The sequence below is a fragment of the Schistocerca cancellata genome, chromosome 2, assembly GCF_023864275.1.
Source record: "Schistocerca cancellata isolate TAMUIC-IGC-003103 chromosome 2, iqSchCanc2.1, whole genome shotgun sequence".
In the NCBI taxonomy this organism is placed as follows: domain Eukaryota; kingdom Metazoa; phylum Arthropoda; class Insecta; order Orthoptera; family Acrididae; genus Schistocerca; species Schistocerca cancellata.
Window position 1 is genome coordinate 455,720,324 of NC_064627.1, and position 22,667 is coordinate 455,742,990.

Here is a 22,667-nt window from a genome sequence, read left to right on the forward strand (position 1 = left end):
CACTCTCGTAGTGTGTTGAGCATGGCTGCAAGTAGACCTAGAATGGTTAGTCTTGAACTACAAGTGTTACATATGCTCTGGTATCTCCCCTGGATATTGTGCGGACTGTACAGTAACTTCATATGAAGAACTTGGTCTCTGGCTCGGTAAGAGAACGAGAAACATCTTTCCAATCAGCGGCTCATGATCCTTACCCTGTCAGTAGCACATGTAGGAGTATGTCGACAGCTTCATACAGCTTGTAGTAGCCATACCATATGATTTAGTGAGAAGCTTGGGAAAGAAGCTCCTATGCATCCTTGTTCAAATGGTTCAAATGGCTCTGAGCACTATGGGACTCAACTGCTGAGGTTATTAGTCCCCTAGAACTTAGAACTAGATAAACCTAACTAACCTAAGGACATCACAAACAGCCATGCCCGAGGCAGGATTCGAACCTGCGACCGTAGCGGTATTGCGGTTCCAGACTGCGGCGCCTTCAACCGCACGGCTACTTCGGCATCCTTGTTACCTGGTTGTATTCTTTCATGACTGTCGACGCAAATATTCACCTGTAATGACGTCAGAGTTGCCAGAAGCACAGTACAAGATGTTTTAAGTGTCACCTATCAACACAATATACCGTCATTATCTCTACTCGTCGCTCACATTTTATGTCCAAATGATGATGGCAGTAAATCTTTCGGATGTTTTTGTAAAAGATAAGAGGCATGCCCATACTGTTCTGTTACATAACCATTTCCGGTTATACGGTACATGACCACGTTTGAAGGCTAAAATGCTTGCAACGAGGAAATCGCCAGTAGCGTTAAAGGACGTCGTTTACAAGTCTTCGACTCAGTGATTATGCCGTCAACAATTAGTTTCCTGAGAGCCGCCCTCTTCATATTCAAGAAGTCGTCGTCTCCCTAGATTTACACAGCGGCGCTAGTGATGGTGGGTGCGCCTCTTCCAGAGTCAGTGAGTTCTGCGGGGGCCCAGAGGCAGCAGGTGTCCGCAGACAACCAATAGCCGGCTTGTCCTCCTTACATAAGCGCCAGCAGGTCGCCAGCTCTGCGCCGACAGGTCGACACTCCAGCCTGAGCGGCCGTGCGGCGAGCTCGCAGACCTCCGCAACCGTAAGTACTGTGCGCGCTGCGCCCGTCCTCATTACAAGCGCGCTCACTGCTGGCGTTCACAGGGCGTCCGTCATACACTACGTTTACATGCGAGACGTCTTCAGAAATACGGAAACCGTTTTTCGCTGTCGTGTTTACATGTTAAAGTCTAAAGCTGATTTGCTAGCCCAGTTAAACATGGCGCCTGGAAAACAGCTGTTGGAGTCCATGATTTAGTCAGCACAGTCGCATCTCGTGGTCGTGCGTTAGCGTTCTCGCTTCCCACGCCCGGTTTCCCGGGTTCGATTCCCGGCGGGTCAGGTATTTTCTCTGCTTCGTGATGGCTGGGTGTTATGTGCTGTCCTTGGGTTAGTTAGGTTTAAGTAGTTCTAAGTTCTAGGGGACTGATGACCATAGATGTTAAGTCCCATAGTGCTCAGAGCCATTTGAACCAGTCAGCACAGTCGCTATTTCTCTTCAATTAGACGAGGTGTAAACCGCGTCAGTCTAATATTCCTATTTCTCCTACATTATGCAAAAAGCCATTCCGTCCATATTAGCTGAAAATTTTGGAAAACAACACGAAGCCTGCGTTTACATCGGAGCGAAAATCAGTTGTGGAACTGAAAAAGCAACAACCAAAAGCGGATTTCCAGAATCGATTTTGAAGTGTGTACACGACAACCCAGAAGCGGTATTGGGAAATCGCTTTACGAAATCCGGTTTAGGGAGCCCCATGTAAACGGGGTGGTAGAGCGCACGCCCTGCCTCACGTCATTGCCTTCAGCAACGCAAAGGGTTTTCAGTTTTACTGTCACTCCAACATGTTTCGATATTCTCTAACCGTCACGGCAAATTATTTTACCTCTAAAATGGGTATATAATATTTGGAACAAGTACAACTATAAATATTTAGGCCAAATTCTAGGGTAATCACAATCCTTATCTATACTGATTGATTCACCTGCCGCTACAGATCAGTTTTATGCTGCCAGTGCCGGCCGCGGTCGCCGAGCTGTTCTAGGCGCTTCAATCCGGAACCGCGCGACTGCTACGGTCGCAGGTTCGAATCCTGCCTCGGGCATGGATGTGTGTGATGTCCTTAGGTTAGTTAGGCTTAAGTAGTTCTAAGTTCTAGGGGACTGAAGACCTCCGATGTTAAGTCCCATAGTGCTCGGAGCCATTTTAACCATTTTTATGTGGTCAACACTACGTCTGAATCAGGAACGTTGACCAGGCGGGCGAAAACCATATAATCGATCTGAGTCCCCAGCTCTGGGCGACTGTTAGCAAACGGAATCATACTGCGAAGAATACCAGTGAAGAGTAGCCATGAGCTATACAGTAGTTTTGGACCAAGATATTCCCAACTTCTGCCATTCTTATCCAAGTGCCTCGAATCTTTCATCGAGTAATTAGTGGTGCAGTCATATAGTTTTTGGATGTCTCTTTAAATTTATTCCGTTTCTTTCGTGAACAGTTCAGCAACGTTGCCTTGTAATGTGTGTTTCACTATCGGAACCAACGAGATACAAAAATGAAAAATGTTGAAGTAACAACTTTCCAGTACACAGCCCAATGAAAAAATTAATAAATAATTCGCCACGTTTATGTGCGAAATAATTTCATAAACAAAATTTGTACACTACGTCTAAGTTGTCTTCGTATTGTTTGCCAGTCATTGCCAGACATTTTGGCATCGTGCTTCTCGTCTCCTAAAGGAACTGGCCAACAACATTCTTCTATCATGTGGGGGTAGCATACAACGACATCAGTAGGTGCAACTGAATCACCTTACATATACATACATTTTCAATGCGTTACATACTGGAAAGTTGTTACTTCCATGCTTCCAATTTCGATATTTTCCGTTTATTTCGTTGTTTATAATGAACTGTTTACGAAAGATGAAGTACTATAAACAGAACAAACTTACAGACACATCCAACTGTATGACACCTTTAATTACACAAAGAAAGATTGTAGACACTTGGATAAATATAGCAGCAGTATGGTATATCTTGCTCCAAAAATACTGTGTAACTCATTGTCAATCGTCACTCGTATTTTGTACAGTTTATTCCATTTGCTAACAGTCACTCAAGGCTTTGAGAAAGAACTTATACCGATTACGTGGCTGTCGCCTGTCTGGATACCGTTCCTGATGCAGAAGAAGTGCGAGTTGCGTAAAATGGATCGGTAAGGTCAGCTGAATCCCCATTTATATAGACCTCGAAATTAAATGTAAACTAAAAAAAGACAAAAAAAGACATTAGTGGATATTAGTCTTCTTTAAGTCATGTCAACCATTTCGTGATAAGTTTTCGTGCAATTTTGGGTGCAACTTTTCAGCTGAGATTATAGTGGCGTTCTTTTTCGCACTTTTCCTACGTTTGCTTTCTAATTGAAAGTCACTGAAGGTCAGAGTTTGTATTCCACGTCTGACAATTCACACGTCATACATTGCGTAATACTCTACAGCCAAACCTCCATTGGAGGAATAGCATATAGCCCCAGTTCATGTATGCTCTGTGTCACTTCACAGCTTCACCTTTGTCTAACAGTATATATATATATATATATATATATATATATATATATATATATATATATTTGAAAGTATCTTATAACCGTCAGAAACAACTCGCGACATATTACATAAAAATCGCATTTATCGTTTCAGGCAAAAAATGGTTCAAATGGCTCTGAACACTATGCGACTTAACTTCTGAGATCATCAGTCGCCTAGAACTTAGAACTAATTAAACATAACTAACCTAAGGACATCACACACATCCATGCCCGAGGCAGGATTCGAACCTGCGACCGTAGTGGTCGCTCGGTTCCAGACTGTAGCGCCTAGAACCGCAAGGGCACTCCGGCCGGCTGTTTCAGGCAAAGAAGAGTTATCTTCGTGGTAGCTCTACGAGCGTGAGCAGAATTTCTTCTAACGCTACTTAAATTTTACGCTGCTGTGCATGAGAGTTTCGAATCTTTTCTCACGCAGTAGTCACTTTTATGATCAGTTGGCAATATACTGAATCTAGACTGTTGTGCCTCTAAAGATGTCAGCCGTTACTTCGTAGCTTGAGATGGTGATGTCACCTGGGTCTCTGCCGATACCTTCATTCGGTACTGTCACAGAGCTCTGTCTGTGATGATTTACAGGCCAAATGGCAAAGCATGGGAGGAAAGCATAAGCAAAGACGTCTTATGGCAAATACATCCCCATCCTTAATTTTAGATAGCGGTTAAGTCTACAAGAATGGCAAGAAGTCTCACAAAGATACGTAAGAGAAACGGTCTACTTTACTTTCATTTACCTTTATCCCGTGCCTACACGGGGGTGGCATGGTTATTATCGGATGCGGCACTGTTAATGTAATGTTAGAGGACAGCCAGATGCCATTCTGTCTGCATGTACTGTTATCCATCTGAAAGAATGCAAATTGTTTCTAAATGTTCGCAAATCGTAGAACTGAGGCGGGATGTGAGTACCAGCCCAGCATTCACTTCGTCGGATGTGGCCAACCGCCTAAAAACCACAACCAGATTGGTCGACACAGTGGGCCTCGTCGTTAATCAACAGGGGGCTTCGATCCGGACCGGCAGGCGCGCCCGAGTCCCGGAAGCGGCGTACTAACGCGAGCGGCTATCCGCTCGGGTACTTAAGAGAAGCGATATTTTTATTATTTCACAATGCAGAGCTCGAGCACCATGTATATAGTCAGTCAACAATCCTATTGGTACTTACATTTTGCCATTGCTACATCTGGTTCCACGCTATAGAGATTATTTGCTACTGTTAGTTGATGGCTAACCTCTGGGAGCGATATTCAGTGTCAAACAGTAGGTTTCCTCTACTGAAGTGGTCAACTACAGGATACAAAGAGTTCCTCGTGCCCAGTTGACGATCCGTTAAGCTGCCTACGAGGATTCTAGTCGAAAGAATCTCACCCCGGTGTGGGCTATACTACGACTTATTATCATGAAATAGCGAACGCCCATTCAGGTACACCAACTCCGACTTCCACAACAAATGGATGGCTATCACACCGTACGGTTGTAGAAGAGACGAGAGCTTATACAAGTAAGACCCAGAAACGAATTCGTTGGATCCGTTATGCAGAGAACCAGCTGGGCGAGTGCCGCCGTGAACCGTTAATGTGACCTCCAGTAGCGGCATAATTTGTGTTGCGTTGCTGAACTGTATTAGCAACTCGCCGTGCTGCGGGTATTATTAACCCATAAGCGTTCTAGTGTGGTCCTGGAGAACTCCAGGCGTGTGAACGAAACAACAGATGGTTTTTGTGTTCCTGGTATTTCTCAGTGAAGTTATGCCGTTTAACGTGGAGTGTTTCCTGTCATAGTTTCTGAGATAAACAGGTCTCAGATACCCCGCCAAATTTTGACGTAAGTTATTTTTCATTCTTTCTATTAGTGTTTTGTGCGTTTGAAGTCTCGGCGTACTTCGAAGTGAGTAAAATATAAATGAGAATCTTAATATTTATGTATGTATGCATTATTTTTCAGGATGACATCATACAAGCGTTAACAGCTGACGGGTTAGAGAGAATAGTGAATGATCCTGCGTTTTTGCAGTCTGTTTAGGAGAGCACAGTAGGCGTGGAAGAATTTCTGTCAAGTGATCATGATTCTACAACTGAAATGACGTCAGAAAGTAGGTGTGAAGAATGAGATGAAGAGGGGTGTTATGTGACTTCTGCTGACAAGTGCGTTTTTGGAAAAAGCTGTGCTACATGTGGTCACAAGAAGCTCCTCCTACAATTCGTATCCTTGGTCACAATACAGTTGGTCACCTTCTAGGCGCTAGATGCGAAGCAAAAATGCTTGATTCAAGGGACATATTATCTGCTTCGTAATTGCTCATTACTGAAGATTTATTACAAATAATACTTACCAATACCAACATCAAAATACATAACATGTCAAACAAATACAGAGCGCCTCAACCAGCATTTACAAAACTGTTAGATGTAATAGAATTGAGAGCGTTTCTAAATCTGCTATATTTGTCTGGAATAATGAAATCTAATCATGAAAATGATGTTGGACTTTTTGCTACTGATGGGACTGGTCGTGATGTGTTTCAGACAATATTACTATTCATACATTTTTATTCATTTTGCCTTGCTTGCGTTTGGACTGTGCTACTAAAAGAGATGCTAGGAAGGCTGACTTGCAGCGATTCGAGATGTATTTTATATATTTTTATCAAAAGTTTTATAATAGAAGATCAAACGTAATAATTGACGAAATGCTAGTATCCTTTCGGGAAAGGTGCAAATTTCGCATGTATATGCCTTAGAACCCAGCCATATACGGCTTCAAAACTATGTGCCTTTGTACGAGTGTAATCCCAAAAGTAAAGTCTCTTATTTTTTTATAAGTACATAGACCTGTTTATTTCTACAATGATTTACAGCTTGAACATTTAGCTATTTTTCGAAATAATGACCTTTTCTGTCGATGCATTTTTATAGACGCTGTGGCAATTTTTGTATGCCCATGTCATACCAGCTTGCCGCCATGCTGTTCAGAAAGTTATGAACCTCTTCTTTCACCTCATCGTCGGAGGTGAATCGCTGGGATCACAATTAACGCTGACAGGCACTGTGAGACTCTGAAAAACCTCGAACGGGTAATTCAGAACCGGAGAAGAGGAATGTTGCGCAAAGGCGTACACATTCTCCATGACAACGCTCGCCCACACATCGCTCGGCAAACCGTTGCTCTCCTACAACACTTTCAGTGGAACATAATCACCCACCCATCCTATAGTCCTGACTTGGCGCCCAGTGAGTATCACCTGTTCCCTAGGTTAAAAGAACATTTTGCCGGAAAGCGATTCAGCTCCGACGACGAGATGTAAAAGGAGATTGATAACTTTCTGAACAGCATGGCGGCGACCTGGTATGACATGGGCATAAAAAAACTGCCACAGCGTCTACAAGAATGCATCTACAGGAACGGTGATAATTTCGAAAAATAGCTAAATGTTCAAGCTGTAAACTGATGTAAACCACTGTAGAAATAAACAAGTCTATGTACATATAAAAAATAGGAGACCTTACTTTTTGGATTACCATCGTAATGCGCGAACATTCTATTTATGTAATGCATTTGTCTACATAGGTAGAAGTATAAATGCAAGCACATTATCAATTCCAACACAGGATGTTCTGAAATTAGTAACACCAATTGAGGGAAGCAACAGAAGTGACAGTAGACAACTGGTTCGTGCTGCTTGAGCTCTCTCTGATCAAATGAAAGCCAAAAACTTGACTGTCTTAAGTACTCTGGAGGTAAATAAACCGCAGATTCTAGAAGAATTCAAACCAGACAGGAAGCGTCCTGCAGAATCTGCGTTATTGCGGCATAACGAAGAAAAGACAATTTGTACTTATGTTCCTTGGAAAAGTAGAGTTGTTTTGTTGTATTGATTTGTGCACCACCATCAATAACTTAGTACTCGAAAGAACAACTTGCCTGGTAAAATAAATGCATAAATAAATAAATAAATAAATAAACCTGAAGTGATCATTTACTACAATGTCACAAAAAGCAGGAGTGGATGCAGTGGACCAACCTTCGATATCACGGCGAACACACAGACAGTTAGTGTCTGTATTCTATGCCATTTCAAACATAGTAAAAGTCAATGCTACCATCTTATTTCAGTGCATCGAAAGAATTGATGAAACTGATTATTTAAAAAGAAGAGAGCCGCTACAAAGTTTCGCAATGGATTTAGTGAAACTCCACATACAACGTCGAGATGTCCAATCCCCTTACTTGTGAACTGAGAGATGTTCTTATTAAACTTAGTTGAACTCCGCTTGCCTCAATATCTTCTGAGCCAGAACGCCAGAGAAAGTTGCAGACAAGAAAATCCAAATAGTGTATGAAAAATGCTCAAAACATGTTTGTGCCGGGCACAGATTTTCACTGTGCCAAAATTGCTCGTAATCTTATCTACAATGTGTAAAAACGTTTACAATATTCAATTATAAACCAAAATAAAATTTCTTTAAATTACAGTTTCGTTTTATTTACTGGGGCACTTCACGACAACAAGAAATGGTTCAAATTGCTCTCAGCACTATGGGACTCAACTTCTGAGGTCATTAGTCCCCTAGAACTTAGAACTAGTTAAACCTAACTAACCTAAGAACATCACACACATCCATGCCCGAGGCAGGATTCGAACCTGCGACCGTAGCGGTCTGGCGGTTCCAGACTGCAGCGCCTAGAATCGCACGGCCACTTCGGCCGGCACTTCACGACAGCACTAGTGTTAGATTAAGACCATTTCATTAGAGTAGTTAACTGTCAAAAACTGTCGGTTTATGCTTAATCAACGTTCTTATTCAGTAGGCCTATACTGCGCGGGTAACAGGAAAAGGTGTGACAACGAAGGATTATTTGGACCCGATCACATTATGAATTTCATGATGTAATCTCCAAACAAACGGAACAGTGCAGGTTTAGAGAAGTGTGTAAGAACAGGAAGATACCAATATTTACGAATCGCTGCTTTGACCCGCAGCCGACTGTTGCTTCAGTCACGAAGAGTGCTACGTAACCCCTCGATCACGACCGCCACGTGCAGTGTACAGCAGCTGCAAGTGCAGAAGATGTTTATCTCGAGTACACTACTTAGGTTCCTTGTGGCAACGAGAGGTAGGACTGGGTAGGCGATGGGAAACAAATCGACGACATACACAACGACGCAATGGACTTGACAGTATTGTAAATCTGATCAGTGCAGTGGTAGCACTTAGCAAACCGAGCATCAAGATGTCTGTAGCAACGTTTACAAAAAAATCACTATGTGGTGTCACCGCCAGACACCACACTTGCTAGGTGGTAGCTTTAAATCGGCCGCGGTCCATTAGTACATGTCGGACCCGCGTGTCGACACTGTCAGTAATTGCAGACCGAGCGCCACCACACGGCAGGTCTAGAGAGACGTACTAGGACTCGTCCCAGTTGTACGGACGACTTGCTAGCGACTACACTGACGAAGCCTTCCTCTCATTAGCCGAGAGACAGTTAGAATAGCCTTCAGTTAAGTCCATGGCTACGACCTAGCAAGGCGCCATTAACCATTTCAAGAGAGAGCCTCACTTGTATCACCCAGAATGCTGTATACAAATGATGGATTAAAGTTAAGTATTCCAGCATCTACGTACTTTTCTTTATAGCATTCATTACGTATCCTGTTTCAGACTTAAGCAAGCCTGCGTGAATTAAACGCGTGCCTTTCGATTACCCTTCACTGTGGACTGGCTGTCTTGTCAGTCCACAACACACTATTTCGCTAGGAAGTAAAAGTCGGTATTTTAGAGGGAGAAATTATTAACGCTGCTGCAATAAAACTCACTAAAATGCAAGCATATGAGATACGCAGCGTTTAGTGGAAAATTTATCATCGAAGTTTGAGACCTAAGTACCATTACTTTCAAAACACCGTGGAGGAGAATTGTCTGGTAAGAAAATGAGAGCATTCGTTAGAAGAAGAGAGCATTTGACGGCGAAAGGCAAAGGTCCCGAGTTCGAACCTCGGTCCGGCACACAGCTTTTTTTATCTGCCAGGAAGTTCCATTCATTAGGTACTTGCAGGAATATGCAACAGATAACAAATAAATAATCACGACTTTGTTTCATGTCAATCCACAACAATATTATTATGTGGTTCAGAAGAAAAGGCGCGCATATTCGCTGGGAGATGACGTAAACTGTTACTGTGACTGGTGTTTACTGGTTTCAAGAATTCTCACCAGACTTAACACAGTGTACGGGTTAGAGGTATACCGAGGCATATTTATCTGTTGCAAGCGACGTTAGTTACAGGTAATTTCAGGTAAACAATGGGCAGTTGCGAAATTTGAAATAGGTTTAGAAGAGAAGCCTACGTAGAATGACACACTGTGACTAACGTCATGGGGCCTTTTACTTGACGATAGGTGCAGCGCTAGTGCTGGAAGAACGAGACAACACACAAAACGTTCAGTACGATCTACATTTTCAGTATCATAAATCTAACACTGTGAAGACGATCATAAGCAATTACCGTACTCTTGCTATTGGCGTCCCTATTACTTGAATTCATATCCCCAGAAACTACGGTACATATCCGGCCAAGAGATCTATTTCCTTCCTGATTACAAAAGATTATCATCTTTAGCTATGAGTTGAAAATGTGCCGCTTTGATTGAACCACATGGTAGAATGGTTTGCATTTGGCTTTTGCGAATAATCTCGAAGGATGCATACCCACTTTATATGTATCGGACATTCCGTGTGGTTTCAAAATTGGACGTCCTGAGTTCCCCCACGAACCTGTGCACACTTTAATGAATACTGTGTTGTGTTCTCCTGTATTCCATACTTCCGGTGCAAACTGAAGGTGTATTATCAGGCATATCTTATTGCTGCTGATGTCCACCACCGTTACTTAGTTTACATTTCCCGTCAAGTACTACTGAAAATGTCTAATGGACTTAACTACACTGACCCTTAAGAAATATCGAGCAACACACGGGTACCTCATTCACCGAACATTTTCAACAGTCTCTTCTACGCACGGTGAGCCATGAGCAGTTCGTAGTTTTATGGTCCCAGTTTTCACGAGTATAATTTCGAAAGGACTTTATCAAACATCACAGATCCAATCTCGAAGACACCTACCTCATCAACGCTTCTTCTGACAGGTAAAAGAAAGGACAAGGAACATCTGTTTATTTAAGCGTGTCACATTGGTAGGTGCTTAGACTTATATTAACAGCATTAAATCGCAACAAAGGAAAGAGCAGGTAATTACCGTTAAGGGATAATCATCTTTAAATGATTTTTAAAAGCAACTCATCTCTTTGAAGTAATTTACAGTTATATATAAATATTTGTCCCCTATTAGCATGGTGTTTCGTTGTTGTTGTTGTTGTTGTTGTTGTTGTTTTGCTATGATGGTGGTTTTGATTCGGAAGTCCGCTGCAGAGTCAAATGGTTCAAATGGCTCTGAGCACTATGGGACTTAACATCTGTGGTCATCAGTCCCCTAGAACTTAGAACTACTTAAACCTAACTAACCTAAGGACACCACACACATCCATGCCCGAGGCAGGATTCGAACCTGCGACCGTAGCAGTCGCGTGGTTCCGGACTGAGCGCCTAGAACCGCTAGACCACCGCGGCCGGCCCCGCTGCAGAGTCCCTTTCTCTCTTCATAACTGCAGCAACCCACACACTTTTGAATCTCTTTACTGTATTCAAGCCTTGATCGCCTTTTACCGTATTACACCCAGACTTACCTTCACTGACAAACTTGAAATCCCTTGGCACCTAGCAACCACACCTGTCAGTCTATCCCTTCATTTAATCTTGTGCCATGAATCTATTTTATCCTCGGTCGAATTCAGTTCCTCCTCATTAGATATCTGATCTACCGATCCAGTTTTCATCATTCTTCGTTAGTACTACATTTTAAAAGCTTCTATTCTCGATTTGCCTATACCGTTTGTTGTTCACGTTTCACGTAAGATACATTTTGCGCAAATACTTTCGAAAAATATTTTCTGACAATTATGTTTATGCTACGTGTTTATATATGTACCAGTGACCACCAACACGGTTTGGAAGAGCAACATAAAACGGCTTCAGCCACCGGCAAGACCCCTTTCCTCCTCCCCCCCCCCCCCCATATCCCTTCCTCCGGGCCATCCTGTTATTGTGATCAGGAAGAACATAATGAAGTAGGTGATTACAAAGGACGTCTTACATACAGAAGACGAATGTTGCACTACTACGTCTTCCGGGAGCATCTAGGTCTTTGGCGTTGGCGTTAGTCGTTCTCTAACAGGGAGTCCGTGACACTGCTGTCCGCCAATCCGCATGCAGTCAGAAAAGCACCTTCGTGTTCTTCGAGCGTAAGCCTATATCTCTATCTCTTACTGCTGAGTCTAAAATAAGAGTTGGCTATTCTAGGACAGTGGGACTGAGTGGTACGGACGAAGAGGTAATAACGTACAGCTGCACACCATGCCAGTTGCATTTCACAAGATGCTGATATTACACGTAGACAGACGTACTGCAAGGCATTGTGGAAAACATTCCGGAAGTCAGTGTACAGATATTCCTGGATACGTTCCAAAAATAATTCATTCATTGTCTTATGAAAGGAAACATCGAGTGTTTGTGTTCAGTGTCACATCGATGTCGATATCTTAGGGACTGAGCGCTATAGGAGCTGGACGATGAGAGAAATAGATGAGTAGTCGATTACTCTTTTAAGTGTGTCGTGAGGGAAATAACAGAAAACTTAAATCAGAATGGCGAAGTGGGAATATGAAACCCCTGCCTGCCAAATACGTGTCAGCTGCTTTGTTCGCGAAGTTGATCCTCTGCTTGCAAGGCTTTAGGTATGTAATTCTTGCAAAATAACATAAAAAGGAATTGTGCCAATGGAGGGAGCGGACACGAAAGTCCTTTCCCTATGACGAGTATTGACATTAATGGAGTTACAGCGAAACGTTGGCTTGTGTGATGTAACACAATACATCAGCAGTGGACGGACAGCCAATTTCTAGTTATGGTACGCTGAATAATGTAGGACAGGCAGTGAAAAAAGGTACTATGAGTACCGCATCTAGTACACACGAATGTGTTGACTGTATGAATGATTGGGATATTCACAAGAGATAGGGACATTGATGGCAGAGTATGAAACAAATCTGAAATTAAAGGTAATATCCCAATGACACAGGCTTCATACCAGCTTGATGTATTACTTTGAGAGTAGAAAACCGATTGTTTATTCGATCCCCAGGCAGTCATAGAACTTTTTCTTTCCCTTGAGATGATTTTCAATCAGAAAAATACTAACTACGTGGAAAACATCAAGTTGTATTATGTCTTGGGTTCCGTGCTAATTTCAGATGTCACGATAAATAACTTTGTGATCAAGTTCACAGGTGCAAGGAAACCAAGAGTTTATTCTCTCCAACAACCTAACAACCTACATCTATAGCTGTACTTATGAAGACAACTTGGGGTGTATGGCGGAGGGTACTTTGTATACTACTGTCACTGTCGCCTTTCCTATTCCAGTCGCGAATGGTTCGCGGGAAGGCCTCTGAGTGGGCTCGAGTCTCCCTAATTTTATCTTCGTGGCATTGTCGCGGTGCGCGCACACACACACACACACACACACACACACACACACACACATATATATATATATATATATATATATATATATATATATATATATATATATATATATATATATGGTGAAGCGAAATTCGCGCACTCGGACTGCGCGGCGCGCCTCCTCACATACCAGTGATAAAAAAATGTCTCTCACAAAATTTCACCCGGCGAGTACATCCCAGAAAAAGGGCGTTCAAGAGTGGCAATCTGGCAACACTGTGACCTCATGTATGTTAAGTACGTCTCTCAGCACATGTTAATCTGCTGTACTGTTGGTGCAGTGGATAGAGTTTGGGGTTAGCAAGCAGGGGGTTAATGGTTCGATCCTGCGTTGAGGTATATGTTTTTTATTTGGTAAATGTTGTCCAGGTGGTGCGGTATCTGCTATCTAAATCGACAACAGTTATTGCAGCGGGTCCTCTAGAAAACATTTGCACTAACATACTACAATCGTAGAAATGGAAGATAGGTCAGCTTTGAAAAATGCCCTTTGTACGTCGTGGGCCTGAATTTATTCCCACCACTTCATCTACTAGATGCGAAACCTGTTTCCTTTGTGCCCTCCTCCAATGGCCCCATAGGTTAGTACAAACTATTATTCTTGCCTCGTTCAGGTCCATTACATTTCGTTAGTGCCTTACTTCACCAGCAGGACTAGGAATATGCTTTGTGAATCATGTCCAAACTCGGTTCCTATATGTATGTGTTTCAATATTGAGTCTGGTAACCGCATGTTTTTTAGTATGTATCAAAATGCATTATTATTATCATTATTATTATTATTCTATCGATTGGATTGTGAAAACATCACGTCTGTTACCGTTAGGGAAACAGTGTAATTCGAAACCGAATATTTCACAATTAGCGCTGTCGGGATGAATCATGCAGGGCAATATTTTTCAAAGATGTAAAGAGTGTTAGGTGGAACAGCGCGCAGGACTGATGGCGTGTTTATACTGTATGCGCTGTCCACCAGACAGGGACTAGTTGCGAGCGGAGTAACGAGCCTGTGACAGACACCAATGTATATGCATAAACGTATAGAATTTTCTCAGTGTAAACCTCTAAACCGCGGTGGCAGATGTATTGCATACACAAACGATGAATATGTGGATATGCTTCTGGTCCTTGGTGCATGTGATAACCGGGCTGGTGGTGCTGCTCGTGAATATGCTGTTAGATATCCTCGTTAATGCTATCCAGATAAAAATGTTTCGTCGTTTGGAGCTGCCCCTTCGGGAGTCACGTTCTCACATTCCACCTTCGCGTGACAGAGGTCATCCACGGACTCGCCGTACTCCAGCTGCTGAGGAAGCTATTCTGGAGGTCATACACCAAGAACCTCAGCGAAGTCCATGTAGCGTAGCAAGGCAGCTGCGTGTCTCGCAACATACGGTCGTCAACGTGCTGCACGAGCATGGGCTGCACCCCTATCATTATTCTTCAACTCAACACCTGCATCGTGCAGATTGCCATCAGCGGATATAATTCTGTGAATGGTTCCAACAACAGGAAGGATGAAGCAGCATTCACTCGTTAGGGTGTCGTCAATATGCACAGTGCCCACCATTGGTGTGAGGTTAACCTGCAAGTAACCTGCGATCAAGGATATCAAGTTCGCTTCGGTATCAACGTGTGAGTCGGAATATTGGGCGACAGGTGTTTGAGCGTTTACATGTTTCCTGACCGGTTACCTGCACGAAGGTATCATGCATACCTCTCAAACTGTTTGCTTGACGCTCTGGAAGACGTTCCACTACATGTTCGTCAGAGAATATGGTTCCAACGTGATGGTGCACCTCCACACTCTGGAATTGGTGTGCGACAGTATTTGGACAGAACATTTCCAGGAAAATGGCTCTGACATGGAGGTCCTGTTGTATGGCCACCACGTTCACCTGACCTAAATCCCCTGGATTTCTTCCTGTGGGGACACCTGCAGGAGCACGTGTACTCTACACCGCCGACGAATGAGGAACAATTGGTGGCTCGTGTTCATGCTGTTCTTGTTACTGTGGACGCAGCTTTGCTCCGAAGGTTTCTGAGCTGTAAGATCCGGCGGGTTGCGCAATGTTTGGACGTGCAGGGAGGTCCCCTTCAGCATCTGTTGTTCTGAGGACAACGTATTCTGTTGTGAAGGTGTTGCAATAATTAATATGGACATTATTATTGTCACTCGTTGCTAATGTCAGACATCTGAGTGCCCATATTACATATAGTATAAACGACAGCAAGATGTTGTGTTATTGTACTGTGTTATCATCTTTAGCATCTCGAAATTGATGTCGTTTTTTGTAGCTTTCCTGTCCTATGAGAGGTCATTTGTTTCAACTGTCTATTTCTTATTTGTCTAATCACATATTTGTGATGTTCAGCGTTGCAAAATGTTGTAAATTTAGGATACAGAATGAAATTAGCAAATAAAAAAAATGCGCCCTTATCTAGGATCGAACCCTCGATCTCCTGCACGCTAACCCTAAACTTAATCCACTGTACCAACTGTAGAGCACGACTGACAAATCTTGACAGATGTAGTTACCATACATTTGGTTAAATTGTTGCCAGATTGCCACTCTTTAACGTCCTCTTTCTGCGGATGTACTCATCGGACGAAGGTTTGTGAGAGACATTTATTTATCGCTGGCACGTGAGGAGCTGCGCTGCGATGCCCGAGTGCGCGAATTTTGCTTCACCCTGCAATTTTTCATCTTCGATACTCTGAAACAAATCTCTTCTACTGCAAGTTCTTTGCCTTCGATATTTTGGGAACTGATAGTATTGACCTAAAGAAGAAAGAAAAGTCCAGTAAACATGCGCTCTAAAATGTATTCCTTTGAGCTATGAGCACTTGTTCATCTTTGCTACTTTGAAACACAACTCTTCTAATGATCAAGTGCCCATAACTTTTAAAGTATGTGTTTTAGAGCAAATGTTTGCTGGACATTTTTTCTTATTTTGGCCCATACTACCACTTCTCAAAATATGGAAAGCAAAGAACTTGCAATAGAAGAGATTTGTTTCACAGTATCGTAGATGAAAAATTGCTCGTACCTCCTAAGGTATGCGTTTTCGACCCTATGTTCACTGAGACTTTTTTCCTTCTAGTATCGTGTACTTTCAACTGTATGTGTTTACACCATTAACTATGATACACCCTGTACATCGCTGTATGTACATAATAGCAAGCAATATCTTTGTTAACTCTTCTAGGAACGTGCACCCTTGGAACTCTAACAATAAACCTCACCATGATGCAGAACGCCTTCCTTGCAACATCTGCCACTGCGGGTGGTTGATCATCTCCGTGACGCTTTCGTGCTTACTAAATGAACCTGTGAACTGCTACTGTTCTTTGGACCTTCTTTATTTCCTCTATCGACCTGTCTACTATGGATTCCAGACTGACGAGCAATATTAAACTAGTGATAGAACGAGTGTTATTTCGACCAGGGTTTCCCAAATTGTGCTCCACAGAACCCAGGTGATCTGGGGAAGTGAATAAGCGCTCCGGGAAAAATTATTAGTGTGAATGCGTTTTCCAACATTTTTTCTTGTTTTTAAACATTTTATTAAGATTTTTGTGTTATTCGCTATGATTTAGGATTGAAGTATTCACTGAATAAAGTAAGTTTTTCTCATTCTTTAAAAAACTTGTTCACCTTTAAAATGAACAAGGTGTTGCATAAAAGTACCAGGATTCCCTAAGTGTTCCGTCAAACTAAAAGTTTGGGAATCCCTGTCGTAAGCTACTTCCTTTGTTGATGTACTGCCAACGGCCTTGCCACAGTGGTAATACCTGTTTCCGTCAGATACCGAAATAAGCATTGTCGGGCTTGGATGGGTCACCGTCCGGGTCTGCCGAGTGTTGGCAATCAGGGTGCACTCAGCCCTTGTGAGGCCAACTGAGGAGCTACTTGACTGAGAAGTAGGGGCACTGGACGCGAAAACTGAGAGCGACCGGGGGAGCGGTGCGCTGACCACATGCCCCTCCGTATCTGCATCTGGAGACGCCTAAGGACTGACGGTGACACGGCAGAAGGTCGGGCCTTTGGGCCTTCAAGGCCTGTTTGGACGGTGTTTGTGTGTTTGCCGGTGGACTACATTTCCTGAGAAGTCTTCCACTGAACCTCAGTCTCATTTTTACTTTTATTTCTCTCTTTCTGTCTCTTTCTCTTTCTCTCTCTCTCTCTCTCTCTCTCTTCTCTCTCTCTCTCTTTCTGTCTCTTTCTCTCTCTCTCCCACTCTCACTCTCTCCACCGTAGATCTAGAAATTCATAATAGGTACTGCAAGTGCCTTGGACTACAAAATCTTATATCGATGAAGATAACCAAGCATAAGACTTTATGCCCCACATATTGCCAAAATCAGTAAATAAACAAATATGTAACATATTATGGTTAGTATTGCACTAAATATGCCGAATAAATACGATATGTGATTACTGTAACAGGTATTCGGTTAGTGCACTATACTGTACTAAGAAATAAGTAAGAAATAACCTCATAACGGCAGTAATATAGTAATGAGGTACGTAGCTGCTCCTCATTTCATAAGCTTTTGTATCTGTTTCGGAATACTGCAACAATTTGTCTTAAGAAACTGTCAGGTTTCTTACAGTTTCATTTGAAGAAACAAAGCAGAAAGAGCACATACAGGTTCATAAAATATGATAAGGAGCTACAAGCAAGACCATCTTTTGCGTGCGTCTACTATTTTTCCTGTATTTAGGGAATGAGAGGAGCCGCTTTCGTACATACGTATTTGTCGGTTTGTCTGCTGTTTCAAGTACCGGTCGCTGCTTCGTTATAAGCTTGTTTGTGCTTTGATCCTGCTTGTTACCTTTTGGCAAGTCAACATACAAAGCCAGCTCCTAATACAACACTACCTCAATTGCTGGAAATAGTGAAGCATAAGCAGTAGTGTGAGTGTTAGTCATGAATTCCAATATAACCATAGATATTTTTATTTCCGTGAAAGTTTGTGGAACGTACTGTTACAGCAAGATAGAAGTGTGGGTGACCATGTGGGTGATAGTTCAGTGCAGTTTTTGTTATGATTAATTATGGATATGGCAGGCAATGCAGAGTGGGAAGCTAGATAATGACATGTCTTTTTCTCTCGAATAGGACCAAGATGGCTCGATAGACGCGATCTGAAGTGCTGACCATTACCGTCGGTGTCATACTCCGATACTCGATGAATCAATGCGGAACGATTTAGTATTTTACGTGGGACGCCGACGCACGCTCTGGTGATCAAAAACTGTGTGACACAAGTTGGTCTTGCATTGTGTACTACCAGCTATCACTAGAGCAGACAGCACCACAGAAGCGTGTTTTGAGGACGTGAACTGTTATCAGTTATGGTCAACTGCTATTGTGCCGTTGCGTCCGAACAGAGAGAATGAATCGATTATGTTGCAGTTCCATACCGGATACTGTGCTCCTTGTGTCGCTGCTTCAGAGGGAAGTCCTACACGCTGCACGTCTGTATTGTGTCAGTTGTGGCAAGCATAATAGTTTTCGTGTTAATATAAACATTGTCTTCTCCTAAAGAGCCAGAAATTTGGAGTATATCGTAAAAATTTTTATTAAGTCTTTGTTGCTTTAGAATTTGATGGGGTATCTTTCAATACGTTTCGAATCTCTTGTCTTAGTTTAATTGTTTGATTATAATGCTTGTTTTCCTTGCTGTTTTTGTTGAGTGAGTGTGTGTAGCGTATATGTGTGCAAGGAATTGTGATTATGTGTGTGAGCGAAATACTGTCAGTGATTTTATTATTTCGAAGATTTTAATTTCTTCAAATTCTGGTCTTCTTGGATAGTAAAAAGTTACTTGATAATAGCCCCCACTTCGAGGGTCTGACTCTCTCTCTCTTTTTTTCTTTGCTTTTACGCATACTGACTTCCTGATTGTAATCGATGTACCTTGAAAGTTGAAAACCAGTTTTATTTTGAGATTGCATTCTTTACCTTTAGAAAACAGCCTTCCATGCTTCATTTGTGTTGCTGTTCTCTGACAAACTCTTTCCGGGGTTTTGCGGTCTTCAGTCCGTATATTGATTTATATAGCTGTCCTTGCTAATTTATTCTGTGCAAGTGTCTTCATATCCACTGTAACTTAACACACATCTGAACCTGCTTCCTGTAATCCAGTCCTGATGTACCTGTATTAACCAATTCTTGATGCATCAGGACCATTACCAGCAGTTGATTCCTTCTTATAGTTAAGTTCCACCACAAATTTATTTTTTCCCGATTTGATTCTGCGTCTCTTGAGCAGTTTTTCGGTCTATCAACCTAATCTTCAGAATTATTCTGTGACACCACATTTCAAAAGCTTGTATCTTCTTCAAATCTGTCTAGTTTATCGACCATGTTTCACTTCCGTACAAGGTTCCTTTCATACTAACACTTTCAGAAACGCGTCGTAAGATTTAAATTTGTATTGCCTTCTTTTTCTAAATAATATCACTCTCGCTAATACAAGTATGCACTTCATGTCCTCTCAAGTAAGTTATTTTGTTGGCCGCTGTTCAGAAAATCATTACTTGCAGGAGTAAACACGTTGCAACATTTCTTTCCTCGTGCTCCATAGGGGAAATTGCCTTATTGATGATGTTCATAAACAGACTTCTAGTTCTCGTATTCTCCTCTCGTTCCAACAGTGCCTCTCTCTTTTACGACTTGCGAAAAAAACTCGCAGCAGCGTACTTCATTCTTTGTGGTTCTCGTAACAAGTTTCTTATCGAACTGAATGCGTCATTCACAAAGTGCAGTTTATATTATAGTAATACTACCTTCGGTTTATTAAATTGCTCCGTCCATTGACGTTTGACTACCTAGGTAAAGCAACGCTGAATAGGCAGTGGACAAAAGTGTCTGCTGCGGTATAACGCTTGCACACGCTGCTTCTGTATCTCCGACATCGATGGCCTCAAACAGTGGTTGAGCTTGTAACGGCACAAAAGGAAGATATGCGGCTGCCGTGAGAATGATGGTGGTGAGCGTTCCTCAGTTTCCAGTTCTTTACGCATCCTGACTTCCAGAACGACAGTTCTTTCCTCAGGAACATCCGGCAGCCAAGACGTCGTCCGTTGCGTAACAACTCGGCCATGAGTTGCCCGCGACCTCGGTTCTCTGTCTTAGGTTGGCTGTAAGCAGGTCGCATAGCTCTGTCGGAGCGAGCAACAGGTCCACACTGTTGCCTTCAGGTTCGGTTTCAAACGGGCGTCACTACGCCAAACACGAGTGAGGCGTTATTGTCTCACCGGACGCTTAAAATCGTTTCAACCAGCACATTCAAAGGGCCATCCAAGCTCATTTGCATATCAGCAGTGATAACGAGAACAACTTGCCAATGTATTTTCCCTGGCTGAATGTTTTTGAGCCACGGATGTGTACAGATTAGAGATCCTGTAAGCCTTTCATAAATACTGATAACGAGATCGTCTTTCACATCCGTGGAAACGCTTCTCGTAGAATTGATTTGATAATTGCTACTGATGAAGTCTTTTGTCAGTGGTGAAATTAAAATCACAGAATCCTCTAAGCACCGCGAGGAACACTAAATCGATGAAGCGTCAGTTCCGCCTTTGAAACCCAACGTAAAAGGCATGCAATACAAAAGGCACGCCCCTTGAGTAGTGTCGTCCCTTGACATATTAAGGTGTTAATTGAAGCAGCAGTTTTTCGACATGACGAGTCTCCTAGTCCTGATCGAGGAGGCAGTAGATAGTTCTGTCACGTTTCGTTTTACTTCTACAGTTTTTTCTTGCATGTCCCCAGAACAATACCTTTTTTTCTCCGCACCGGGAATGGAGGCAGACGAAGAATGTGGCTGTATCTTCAATTTAATTAGAGAAGTTTGATATACATAGTGACTCTCTTTCAGCAAATGATGTGTATCCATATAACAAATTCTACGCTTGTATAAATTTCCTCTTGTGATTGCGGTTTCCCCATATCGCTGAATGTGTATTCCGGAAGGGTCCCTCAAGAAGTAAACTCCCAGTTTCCTTTTCCAGGCCGACCTAGTGCACCATTTCAATGAGTGGCTTGTCGACGGACCGTTAAATTTCACGCTTGCTTCCTTTTTTAGCATTCCGTACTGCAGTTGGTAAAAAGGGAACCCTTAGGAAACTATGTTCTCTGTCTGCCTGTTCGTCTGTCAGTCAATCTAGCTATTAAGAACCATTTTTCCCAGAAACAGGTATAGGTATCAAGCTGAAGTTTACGTCGCATGATAAAGTCTGCGGTCTTAGCCATTTAAAATAATTTGGCTTGTAAGACGACGCAATCAAAGGATACGGCCAACCATAAAAAATTTTGAAACTCGCAAACTCACTCACCAGAACCATAAAATTTAGCAAGAAGCCACATCTCAAAATAATTTATTTATTCGTTCGGCATATACAAGGCAAATATTACACTGTCATTACAATCCACCAGGAAATTACAACACTACACAATGCTACTTATAGTTTTGAGCCAATCTATGGCTAGGTCAGGCAGGTAATGTATGTCCTTCAGTTCACCACTATATCCTACCACTTCACACGCCAGTAGGTGGTCCATTGTCTGGATTTCACCACATTCACACACGGGACTCTCCGCAAGTCCCCAATTATTCATTGGATGTTTGCGTCTTCCCACGCTTGTTCTAAGGCGATTTAAGGCAACCCAGAGCTTCTTGCTGGGGTCATCGATAAGCTTTTGGTTCTTGTGTGTCCCTTTGCGTCATGATTCCCCCCAGGCTAGCTTTGGGTCGAAGTCCTGTAATTCCCTGCCAATCTTCCAAAAGGGGGACCTAGATTTTAGCCTGTTGATGAGTGATAAGTCTTGGTGCATAGGGAGTTCTGGATTGTGTACGATCTTCCTATATATTCTTGAGGTCGCTATGGAGCGCCTTATATCAGGGGGTTCTATGTTGGCAAGTACTGGGAGCCAGTCACATGTGGTAGCCCTAAGTGTGCCTGAGATAATTCTCATCGTCTCTTTCAATTGGGTGTCTACTTTATTTACATGCGCACTTTTCGCCCAGACTGGTGAACAATATTCAGCCACGCTGTACACGAGGGCTAATGCTGACGTCCTTAGTGTATTATCTCCGCACCCCCATGCTGTTCCGGCCAGTTTAAACATAATGGCATTTCGAGATTTTAATTTCTGTTTGGTGTCTTCCAGATGGGAGCTAAACGTTAGTGTGCGGTGTAATTTTACTCCCAGATATTTGGGCTTATCTTCATGTCTGATATGCCGGTCATTCAGGGAAAGCTGTAGTTTCCTGCTTGAAGCTCTGTTATTAAGGTGCATTATGGTACTGGTCGTTTTATTGGG

General features: G+C 42.6%; 1 protein-coding gene across 1 annotated transcript in view; it reads left to right on the top strand.

The window, feature by feature from the left end:
• The first annotated feature begins 979 nt into the window (after nucleotides 1-979).
• LOC126161952 (glucose dehydrogenase [FAD, quinone]-like) overlaps nucleotides 980-22,667 on the top strand; it is a 210,591-nt gene continuing 188,903 nt past the window's right edge. Inside the window, exon 1 of the mRNA XM_049918132.1 lies at nucleotides 980-1,118. The gene's annotated coding sequence lies outside the window, so the exon portion shown is untranslated. The remainder of the gene's footprint in view (nucleotides 1,119-22,667) is intronic.